Here is a 12,313-nt window from a genome sequence, read left to right on the forward strand (position 1 = left end):
GGTTGGTGGGTGGAACTTAAATTGTCATCTTTAATTTTGAGCAGCCAAGTAATCTTTTTCTGCCGTGCTTTAATTGCAATGTGTCTTTGGTTTCTAATTATGATCAGAAGTTCAGTGGGCCCCAAAAGACAAATTGGTGTTACATGGGACGTGATCACGTGGTAGGACCACCTTGAGGCTGCGAAAGCTTCGACAGCGCGAGAATTGCATGAACGACGTACATGAGGCATGCGATGGCTTAAGACGGGCGCTTGTTTCTTGGTACTTGACTTTTCCACGCTAAAGTCTACATCCAACCAGTTGAAATGGCGACGTACAGCCAGTTCTATTATATTTGATGTTCAAGACATGCTTAATATAATAACCGAACAAGTGGGTAATGCTAAGATGAGCTACACACACAGATATATATATATATATATATATATATATATATATATATATAATATATATATATATAGTGTGTGTGTGTGTGTGTGTGTGTGTGTGTGTGTATCTATATATATATATATATATGTGTGTGTACACACACACATATATATATACACATATATATGTGTGTGTATATATACATACATACATATATATACACACACACACACACATATATATACATATACATATACATATATACATATATATATATATATATATATATATGTATATGTATATGTACATATATGTATATATGTATATATGTGTGTATATATATAGAGGTAGATTAGGATATAGGTGCTGGCTAGTTAAGTTTTTGTACGGTAAAAATAGTTATGAAATGTATAACCTATCCATGGAGCGGTAAAGAAGTCCTAGTTGATAAAAAAAAATTGGTTCAAATTGAAATGAATATCAGAACTAAATACTAGATGCGAGTCCAAAATGAATCTGAAAAGATTAAGATATTTCTGTTTTCTTTTGAAATTAAAATGAAATAAAACTTCCTCTAACCAAAGAGCTAAAATGAGAGCTACTTATCTATTCCACAGTCCAACTTCTCCAATCAAATATATTTTTATTATTTATGTTTGGAAGAAGTGGAAAAAGAAACACATGTAACAGTAGTTTTATTCTTTGTCGCTCTAAGTAAGAGAGAGAGAATATCATGAGAACAACATAACCAATATTTCTTGAACAAGTAGACTGGAAGTGGTAATTCAGCCACTGATGAAATAGTAGAGATTATGCCATTCTGGTTGATCTCTGTCTCCTAAAATTCATTCTCAATCATTTCCTTTTGATAAAGCTTTAGTGAGAGAAATGGAATGACCAATAATTGAAGGCGAAGCATCCGCGCGACGAAGGCAAAAAAAAATTACGACCACAGAAAATTAGATTTATGCGACAACATTCTTGTCCTACCGATATGTATCCTGTCTTGTGGAGAGCATCCACCAAGGCTAGAGTACGAGAGCAAACCTTCTAGAGAAACATGATTGCTGCGCGCTGTTTGTCACCGACAGCATCGGCCCTCTAAATATCAAAACCATATAAATTTTCCCAGATATTGGGGATAATATGTGGCGCAGGAGCTTGGCTCTTAGTGTGCTCTCACTGTGAAAAACGTGTGGCCAAGTGGAAAACGGAACTCCTTGTTCTGGGTTTTAAATGAAATTGCCATCGAGACTGTGATAGGAACTACTCGTTCTGGGTTTCCCTCGTCTATAAATTTCCTCTCCAACTTAAGTTAGAAGCACCAACCAAGCTAAATTAAGCTCTCTCGTCTCTCTGTCTCCAAGTTATGGGCTCTTTGGAAGTGAAAGTAGAAATGGAGGAGGTTCGTTGGAATGCCATGGCCGGAGGTGTGACCGGCCGGTGAAGCATGAGGTGCAGAGCGGGTGGGAGGAGGAAGGGCTATACTTAACGTGGAGGATCTGTGGGTGACCGCATCCAACGGTAAGGGTTCGTCGAGGGTGATACTGGCTGGGCTCACCGGGTACGCCCGGCCTGGGAGGTTCTAGCCATCATGGGTCCATCGGGCTGTGGCAAGTCCACTCTTCTTAATGCCTTGGCAGGTAACAAAAGGACCATCTACCAGGTGGTGTTCGCACCTTCCTTCACCTTAAAAAAAAGGAAAACAAAATTAGTAGCATGAATTTTTTATTATTAGAAGTACAGAGTTTTTTTTTTTTTTTTTTTGAGAAACTTAATATTTTCGATTGTATTAAGAAACTAAGCAGATAAGAGAGAAGGCAAGTAAACAAACAAGGGAGTCTAAGGACGACTCAACCATTTCCTAATCACCTTGCTTATAAATCCTCTCTCATCAAATAGCACAAGAAAATCTCTAATCTCCTTTTATATATCTAAGGCTTGCTTTGAAGAAGATCCAGGGTCCTAATCCTAGGTATTGTTTTAATGGATTAAAATAATCTCTTTTATAACCTTTTTTCATACTCTTATCACCTAAATAGTGATAGGATTAGGCAAGTTCTCATACAGTCAGGAGGTTGAAGTAATTGAGGGTCCTCAACATCTTTACTAATATATATATATATATATATATATATATATATATATATATATATATATATATATATATATATTAATTGGGAGAGAGGGAGAGAGGGTAACTGGGGGAGAGAGTATTAATTGGAGGGTTGAGAGGGTGAGTTAATTTTGGATTGTAAAAAGACATAAATCCCTTAAGAGTTATAAAAAGTAAGGATATTTTTTGTACAATGAAAAATGGGTAGATTGATAACCTACCATAACAGAGAATAGGTTATCAATCCCCATATAAATATATATATATATATATATATATATATATATGAAGAAACTTTCATAAATATATTTCTTTTTACTGTGAATGATGCATTTACCTTAGATTAATTTTCTCTATTTCTTTGATACCCCAAAAAAAAAAAAAATAGCAACCAAAAACAAGAATATATTTATTATGTTACCTTGCTTCCCACATGCATCAGATGCGTGCATAATATCAACTGTTTAGAATAAAATATTATCTAAAATAATATTGTTGAGTAGGACAAGACTACTTGGCCAGGTGATCTAGGACTAAATCCCGTTTTCTGTATTCATTTTTAACAGTCAAGAAGCCAATCAAGACATGACATAGTGGCAAAACAGTTAAAACACATGGAATGTTGGTAGCAAGAAGATACGTGCTAGTTGGAGCATTAGAACTTGGATTATAACTCGGTAATAATAATATCTACTTGCAGGGAGACTCGACTCAGGTACAAAACAATCTGGACAAGTGTTGGTAAATGGTTGGCGTCAGACGCTAGCATTTGGGACTTCTGTGAGCACATCTTTTCCTTTTTCCTGCACTTCAGTATTCTTTCTCTTCATAATTCTTCAAATTGTTACCAGTCTTTTAATACATACATGGCTACAGCACTCAAACATCTGAGGATTATGGGTTTAACCGAGCCAAGCTTGAAATAGCCTGGGTCTAATCAAGCTTAGCTTGAAATTAATTGAGTCTGAAGTTTGCATCAAGATTTGCACCTTTATATGTGACCTTGCTTGCTTGATCTAATTTCAAGCCTATCTTCTATTACATGGATACCATAACCCTTGCGTTTGTGAAAAACTTGTAATACTCATCCAAGCTTGTGATGCTAACAAACTAATATTGATATGCATACTTATAAAACGATCTTTTCCTCATTAATATAGGCTTATGTGACCCAAGATGACATTCTGATGACAACTCTGACGGTGAGAGAAGCTGTATACTATTCTGCACAGCTCCAACTGCCAGACTCCATGTCTAAATCTGAGAAGAGAGAGCAGAGACGACTATAAAGGGAGATGGGCTTTTAAGATGCTACGGACACAAGGATTGGGAGGGCAGGCATCTAATGGAATAAGTGGTGGCCAGAAGAGGAGGGGTTAGCATTTGCATAGAGATTTTAACACGACCAAAGCTTCTCTTCTTGGATGAACCCACAAGTGGACTAGACAGTGCTGCATCATATCACGTTGTGAATCGCATCATCGACCTATCTCGACATCATGGAAGGACTATTATCGCTTCGATCCATCAGCCTAGCAGTGAAGTTTTTGAGCTTTTTTGATAACTTGTGCCTTTTTATCTTCTGGCAAAACAGTTTATTTTGGACCTGCTTTCTTTAACTAATGAGGTGAGCATGAGTTTCGTAATGGCCATATTTTTTTCTTTTTGGAATAAAAGCAACAAATTGTTCTAATTGATCAATATCTCGACTTTAATCTATCTATCTATCTATCCTCTATTGATATCATAGAATATATAACTACTGGGTAGATCATTACCATGTCTCTATCAAAGAGTGATTCAAATTTCAAATTATTCTGTTTTCATAATAAAAATTATTCAATACTTCAAGCTTTTATATTTTATCAGTTATTTTTCAAAGCTCATTTTTGGAAGCAGGCTGTTAATCTAAGAACTCTCCACTTTTTTGATCTGAACCAGTAACTGTTATTATAACCAACCATCTATGGACCATTAAAACAGACAAGATCAAGATCTTATATAGTAATCATACGACAAGGCAGGTGTAATTAATTTCAAGTTCAGGAAAAATTTATGTCATTAATGATCAAATAGTCAATTTGAGTTTACCTTTTCTTCCATGACATTGTCGCATGTCTGCTGAATCTATTTCATATGCACCCTACATGAGGAATTCCTGCGTCTTCTTTTTGTACTTTAAAAATTGAAAACTTGCTTTTTGAAAAATTTAGTCTGATTGAAAACTTGCATTCTCCTAAAGATATGACACTGAATGAATAAAGGTTAGAAAATGTTGGAAGTGCAATCAAACCTTTGACTTCTAATGATTCAGTATTCTATTTCTCTTGCAGCTTTTTGCTCAAAATGGATTTCCATGCCCATCCATGAGAAACCCCTCTGATCACTTCCTCAGAACTATCAACAAAGACTTTGATGAGGTTAGACAGTTCCTTGTGCATTTCTGTATCAAGTTCTTGAACAAAACTTGAAATATACAAAAGAAAAGTGCTTACGATTTTTTTCTTCTCTCCCAATTTAGGAGATTGTAAAAAGGCTGTAGTAGCCAATCAAAAACCACTGCTGAAACCATTGATATCCTCATAAGATCATACAAGCTATCCAATATCCACCAAGAAGTTGAGAGGCGAGTAGCTGAGATGCGCAGATTGGTACGTCAATTACATGAATCTTCCTTGACCATGATTCTATTATTCATAGCATTACATGCTGCCAGAAGAGAATGCAAAGATTTAATCACAAGATCAATTATCACCAAAGAGGGTTTCCTTTTGCAGAGAAGGAGATGCCGTGAAGAAGGGAAGTCAGCTAGTTTTCACTACTCGGTGCATTGTCCTCACCAAAAGATCATTTAAAAACATGTACAGAGATCTAGGATACTACTGGCTGCGACTCGTAATTTATGCTATATTGTGTCTATGCATTGGACCATGTTTTATGACATTGGACATAGCTATGGATCAATTCAGGTGAAAATGCCTAACTCTGAAGGATACTTGTTACAACCTTGCTTGGATATTTTTTTCAAGAGCCTTAACAGGCTAGCCTAAACTCAATTTATAGAGTAGCTAAATGAATCAAACTATAGACCTTCAAGTAACGACCATGTTTTATGACTGGCTTGCAACCTGCTATCACTTAGGTCCGAGTTAAGGCCAAGACAATTTTAGCAGAAGAGGTGCCTATGGTAATACTAGGGATCCGCAGTTATACAAGAGAAATCCGTTTTATTCATCATATAAGCCCATACAGCCATAGTCATGTAAAAAATCCAAATGGCATAGAAGAAGGCAATGGTAACTGATGAATGTGTCGTAATTCAACTTTAGGCACAGAAAATAAAGCCAGAAAGGTCGATTTAATACTCAACCTTGAACTAGATATATTTCAATATTGAATTTAGAACAACATGGTATTTGTTGATAGTTCAGTGATCTTTATTGGAAAAAAGTGTAACCAAGGAACTGATGTGTATATTTAAACTTCCCAGGCTCGGGGTTCGGTGCTTCTGTTCGAATCATCATTCCTAACTTTTATGGCAATTGGTGGTTTTCCTTCCTTTACAGAAGAGATGAAGGTTAGTGGCATTCTTAATGTTCATTATTTGCAAATTTCAGAAGTCCTATTTATCCATGAATTCAAACTATGCTTGGTAATATAAGCTCCTGTAATATTGCTTCTGCTCTCGCCACGATCAGCATGTTTCACAGATCGATAGAAGTATGTATTCAAACTAAAACACCAATATGGCATTTAGAATCCCAGCTTCAATTCTACGAGTTCCACTCGATCAGTATTTTACATATCAATTTCAACAAAACTCTTTCATGTAGACCTGTTCTGGATATATGTAATTTGGCAAGCCATCACATTGGTTGTTCTAAGCGAGCAACTTCATGTGTTGGTTTGTAGCTTGACAAATATTTTGTAATTGGATTTACCAAAACCTACTTAATTACAGTAATTTGTCCTATAGAAATTGGCCATTGGACAAGTTTTGCAAGATGGAGGCTACAACGACAATTTTGGGCTAATCATAAAGGTGTTCTTTTTGCGAGTAATGGCCAGCCAAACATTACATACAACCAAGTAATCACATAAAACAGCTGCCATAAATGCAATTACTATGACATGTAATTTCAGCTACGTGAAAACTCTAGTCACGGGTAATCAAAGGAGTTCATAGTTGTAAAATAATTTTTTAATTGCTCATAGATTATTTCATAAATGTGTTATGAAGTTGTCACTAACATGTCAACTTTTTTTTGATCCAAAGATCTTTCAAAGAGAGAGACTAAATGGGCATTATGGTGTCACCGCATTCATGATAAGTAACATGCTTTCTTCCGCACCATATATAGCTCTTGTCTCTGTAATCCCGGCAGCCATGGCTTACTACCTTATTGGCCTCCAAAGCGGAGTTGATCACTTCATTTTCTTTGCTATGGTGTTGTATGCATCGATGTTGCTTGTTGAGGGCATGATGATGATCGTCGCTAGCATTGTGCCCAATTACCTCATGGGCATCATCACCGGTGCCGGAATTCAAGCAACGATGATACTATCGGCCGGCTTTTTCCGATTGCCGAATGATCTTCCGAAGCCAGTGTGGCGATACCCAATGTACCACATAGCCTTCCATAAGTATGCCAACCAAGCTTACTACAAGAATGAGTTCATTGGACTTTCCCTTCCCAACATCCAAGCTGGGGCTGCAGCCACTATTACTGGGGAGGAAATTGTGAGGGATTTTTGGCAGATGGAGGTGGGCTACTCTAAGTGGGTTGATCTTGCCATACTGTTTGGTATGGTTATTCTATACAGGATCTTGTTTTTGGTCATTGTGAAGACTAGGGAAAAGGTGAAGCCCATGGTTAGGGCTGGTCTAAACAGGCCACCCAAACACGTCATAGGGACGCCCTCAACACCTCTAGCTGATGTAAGCCCATAAAAAGATTTTTTTCTCTTTTTTCTTCATTTTACTACGTCTAATCAATGTATTTGGTCCATGTAATTCTGATGTTTTATTTAAAAGTGGGACCATCTGATTAATCATTGTTTTTCGAGTAATATCCAGGATTTTGATGTAGACCTCCTCAAGGATAAGTAGGTAAAGGAGAAGTGCTAACCAATTGAGCTAACAATTGTTTGTGTTTGATGGAGTGTTCTGATGTCGTAGATAGAGAGTTGATAGGTGTAGTTCCATTTAAACCCTTATTTATTTGTTTTCTTTGTACCTTGGCTATCTGAGTAAATGTTAGAATTCGGCCGGGGCGATTCAAATAAACTAGTGCTGCAAGAAGAGAACGTCCATATTAATATATAAGATCGAGAGTTCAATGTCAGCATCTCCATGATTCCCAAGCATACAACATTGCCTACTTCCCTAGCTACATGTATCCATGTTTTCCACTACAATCCATTGTCCATACTTCTCAAGCTTCATGCATCACATGTGGCGCCATACTCTAGTCTAGATAACAAAAAAAAAATGCAGGAGAGAGGGGGTATCTAGAGTCCAGCATGGAGTCAAAGTTGCTGGAATGGAGAAGCTAATATATAATAGCCTATTGCATTGTTGCTTTAAACGAAATTTTGCTTACTATTAAGTCTAATGTATGTTGTTGATTGATCTTCTCCTTTATCAATTTAATTTTTTGAGGTCAATTGGTTAATTTAATTCGAAACTCAGATTTGCTAGAGGTCTGACTGATCTAGTCACCTACTCTCTTTTCGCTTCTTTCTGGTGAACTCAATTTAATGGGGCGGGCACCAAAAGAAGAAAGTGTAGAGTAGGTTTCCTATTTTACCATGTTTTTCCTAGTGTCTATTTTAAAGAAGAAACCCAAAAATTAGGGACTCCTCCTACTAACAAAGTTTGCCAATTCTGTGGTTATAAAAATCAGAAAAAGAGGAGATCTCTTTTTTTTATTGTTTCCAAAACATAGTTTTTATTGATACATATAACATGGTCAGATGATACATATTAAGTAAATTAATCATCTAGCAAGCCAACACACACCTCTAGATAAACCAAAACACAGTTTCAGAATATAGTGTTCACCAAATATACAGTACATGGCCAAGTGATGTATACTTAGCAAATTAATTAGTTATCTAACAACTCAATATATACTTTTAAACAAATTGATACATAGTTTCTAAAATATCATATATACTACAAGGCCAGATGATATACACTCATCAACTTTCTAATAGATACTGCAAACTTTTTTGATACACACTCAATAGTGATCCAGTATACATCTTCAGAGAAATCGATATATATTTTTCAGAATGTACTTTTTATCAGTATACACAATATTGTCAGGTGATACACATAAATTAATAATCTAGCAGTCCAATACATATATGTAAGTACATCGATATGTAGTTTTCAGAACATCGCGTCATCAGTACCAATACACAATACACAATTTTCTAATTTTATTGAATCGGGTCAATAGTCTCATCTACCAGCAAATATAATATGGATTATTCACGCTGGTTGCAAAATCTACCACACGTAGTATGCGTGGTCTTTGTTCTAATCCATTAGAAGGACTAAAATACTAGGACTAAGTATTAGAGTAGACCGAGTCCTATTCCATGTTTGTACACGTCTCATCTATGTCTTTATAACTTGTTAACTACGAGGCGATGTCAATCATATATTTAATCCAACCGAATCTAGCAGAGAGCAGTCATGATCAGGTAATGGTGAAACCTCTTACCAATGAAGTCCATGATAACCTAATAGATTGTACCAAGTTGAGGAAGAACGCCATGGGCCACCTGTCTCACATAAAATATCACTTGGCTCCTTATGATGTTGGCACAGCTAGGAAGGACTCAACGAACCCCATATATTCTGCGCTGGTCCCGTGGTCTCGTTCCCTCATTACCACATGGATGAAGGAACCTTTTCCTGTTATTGAATGGGTAACCCCTCGCATTACTCCAAGAAGAGAGTACTATGAATACTATCTAATCATTACTATCTAATCATCAGTCTGGGAGCATCTAACCAACAAGTCAAATACTCTTTACCATTACCTGTTTTTTTAGTTGGTTAGATTTGTACTAAGTACAAAGATCTAATGGCAGGTCAAATGCTCTTAGTTTTGACTGGTTGTCAGGTTAGCAACCGATGCATATTTTTTGGGAGGAAGCATATTTGTGATGAACCTATAAGAGTCCAAATGGAGGCTTAGAAAAATTGAAAGTTTGGTCCTAAAAATGGCTCTAGTATTTTGTCTGATGCTTTGATGTTGATTTATTGACGTATTATTAGATGTCACGCCCCGAAACCAATATCCGGATCCGGCACGCGACACAGCTGCATACTTTCTAAGGCAAAGCCCTAAAGAATATACAAGGCCTAAAAATTTAGTATAACCTCAATATCCGTAATCAATAATGATCTCAATTCATACGAAACAACAAAGTTGGTCCAATTACAAGATTTGATTATCGAACCAGTGTTAGTGATTCTCTATCTAATCATCCCCTCCACTTGTGATCTTAACCAGCGCCATATACTATGTAACCTACAACTCTGAAAAAGAGAAAGAGAAAGGGGTTGTGAGCTTTACAGCCCAGTATGAATCCCCACACATCTACACCAACACAATAATAATACAAATTTGAAACCGCAAAAAATCGTTGCACACATCATAAAATCACAAACCAGTTATCAATAATACTGGAATAATCAGAATAAATATATACATCAAATATCAATAGAAATCCAACCACTCAAGAGTGATATATCATATGATATCTTATAAATTTTTAGTAGTATTTCCAATGCTTTTCATTCCAATCCTTTTAAACTTGATCTGAAACAATTATCTTTTCGATTTTGGGCTAAATCTCGGTCACGTTTTCAGCCTGTAATGGGGCAACTAGTAGTTTCACATTTTCGGCCTATGAAGGGGCAACCAATAATTTCATATTTCTGGCCTATAATGGAGCAACTAGAGCTGATCAAAATCCGAGCCGGGCCGGGCTCGGGCCGGGCTCTACAGCAGAAATTAGGCCCGATGGTCTTTTCCAGGCCCGGCCCGGCCCGACTGTCAGGCTTAAATTTTTGTCTAGGCCCGACCCGACTTTATAAATCTGGTTCTAGGCCCGTCTAGCCCGGTCCGACCCGATAGGCCCGATCTGACAGGCCCGATTTTTTCTTTGTTTGGAATCTGAAAATGGGCTAGAATGGCCCGACCAGGCCCGGCCCGATTTTTTTGGTCGGGCCGCTTTTTCCTGCCCAGGCCCGACCCATGGGCCTTTTTTTAATGCCCAAGCTCGAAAAATTTCGGGTCGGGCTGGGCGGGCCAGAAGGCCCGTGATCGGCTCTAGGAGCAACCAAGAGTATCACATTTTCGACATGTGACAAGGCAACCAGTAGTTTCACATTTTCGGCTAATGACGGGGCAACTACATAGTATCACATTTCCACATTTTCGGCCAATGACAGGGCAACTACATAGTATCACATTTTCACATTTTCGGCCTATAACGGGGCAACCAGTAGTTTCACATTTCCAACCTGTAACGGGGCAGCCAATAGTTTCATATTTCTAACCTATAACGGGGCAACCAATAGTATCACATTTTCAACCTGTTATGGGCCAATCGATAGGATAACATTTTCATACCGTGACAGGGCAACCAATGATAATAAGATAAGCCCAAAGTCCTTGTTCATTTAATCAAGTTCACATCTAGACATCAATTCCTTTTTATTTCCAGTTTTAGATTAATTATGGTCACGTTTCCAACCCGTGACAGGGCAATCAATATAACATGGTTAGTTAAGAGCACCACATCCATTAGTCCGATTATGCAAGCGTAAGTTATAATCATATATGCATCTATCATACCATCAATCACAAGTATACTTGATCAAAATATAATTTAATGTAGAAACCATCGTAAGACTTTCTTGCTTCTTACTTATCTGGATCATTAGTATATGATATATATATATATAGGTACAAAATATTTATATATGCAGGTCGACGTACAAGAATTCTTATCTCTTTGCTGATAATCAGACAGACTAATCACCTACCCACACAGCGAGCTACGAACCAGGTTGAGCAGAACCCTACTCAACGTCCTCTTGTCCAAAAGATTGCTCTCCTACAGAACTAAGTCAACATCAAAAATTATCCGAGGTATCCGACAATCCAAAACCCTCTAATGATTCACTAAAGGGTCCACCATCACGTAGTAATCTAGGACTACCTTCTGAATCATTTTAACCAAAATTTTCTCAGATCAAGTTAGAGTCCAAGATCTCATTGGGCTTCTTCCTTCCTGGATGATTGTAGCACCATACAAAATCAGGGTTGATCATAAAAAAAGATTCATATAGAAAGATATACGACTCCAACTAGATAACAATACTTAATTATTTGAATCAGTCAGTACAGCTTAACTCAATCCTTTTGATCAAGAAACATATATCTAATTAAGGTAATAGATCAGAGGTTATTAATTATGGATTCAATAGTGGCTGACAATAGTCATGTGTAGGACGGACAGGGTCGACTAGGTAATAGTGTCCAACAATTTGGGTCAATCTACTCTGGCCAGTCCAACTAGTCAAATCATAAAACAAGAATAAGACTATGGTACAAATAATACAATAGGGATTCATGATGATAGATTTCAACGATACTCGGCAATGGTCGGGGTAAGGCTAGCATGACGGGCGGTCGTAGTGACACTGTTCCAAGACCCTCTACTGGGTCAACCCAAGTCCACAATAATAATATTTGGGACCCTCCTGCTGAGGCGCAGAGTACCCCAATTATAATCTTC

At 37.2% G+C, this 12,313-nt stretch overlaps 1 pseudogene; it reads left to right on the forward strand.

Moving 5' to 3' along the window:
• Positions 1 to 1,736: 1,736 nt before the first annotated feature.
• On the forward strand, positions 1,737 to 7,555 carry LOC120107186 (annotated as a pseudogene).
• The last annotated feature ends 4,758 nt before the right edge of the window (positions 7,556 to 12,313 follow it).

This window comes from Phoenix dactylifera, unplaced genomic scaffold (genome assembly GCF_009389715.1).
Source record: "Phoenix dactylifera cultivar Barhee BC4 unplaced genomic scaffold, palm_55x_up_171113_PBpolish2nd_filt_p 000787F, whole genome shotgun sequence".
NCBI lineage: Eukaryota > Viridiplantae > Streptophyta > Magnoliopsida > Arecales > Arecaceae > Phoenix > Phoenix dactylifera.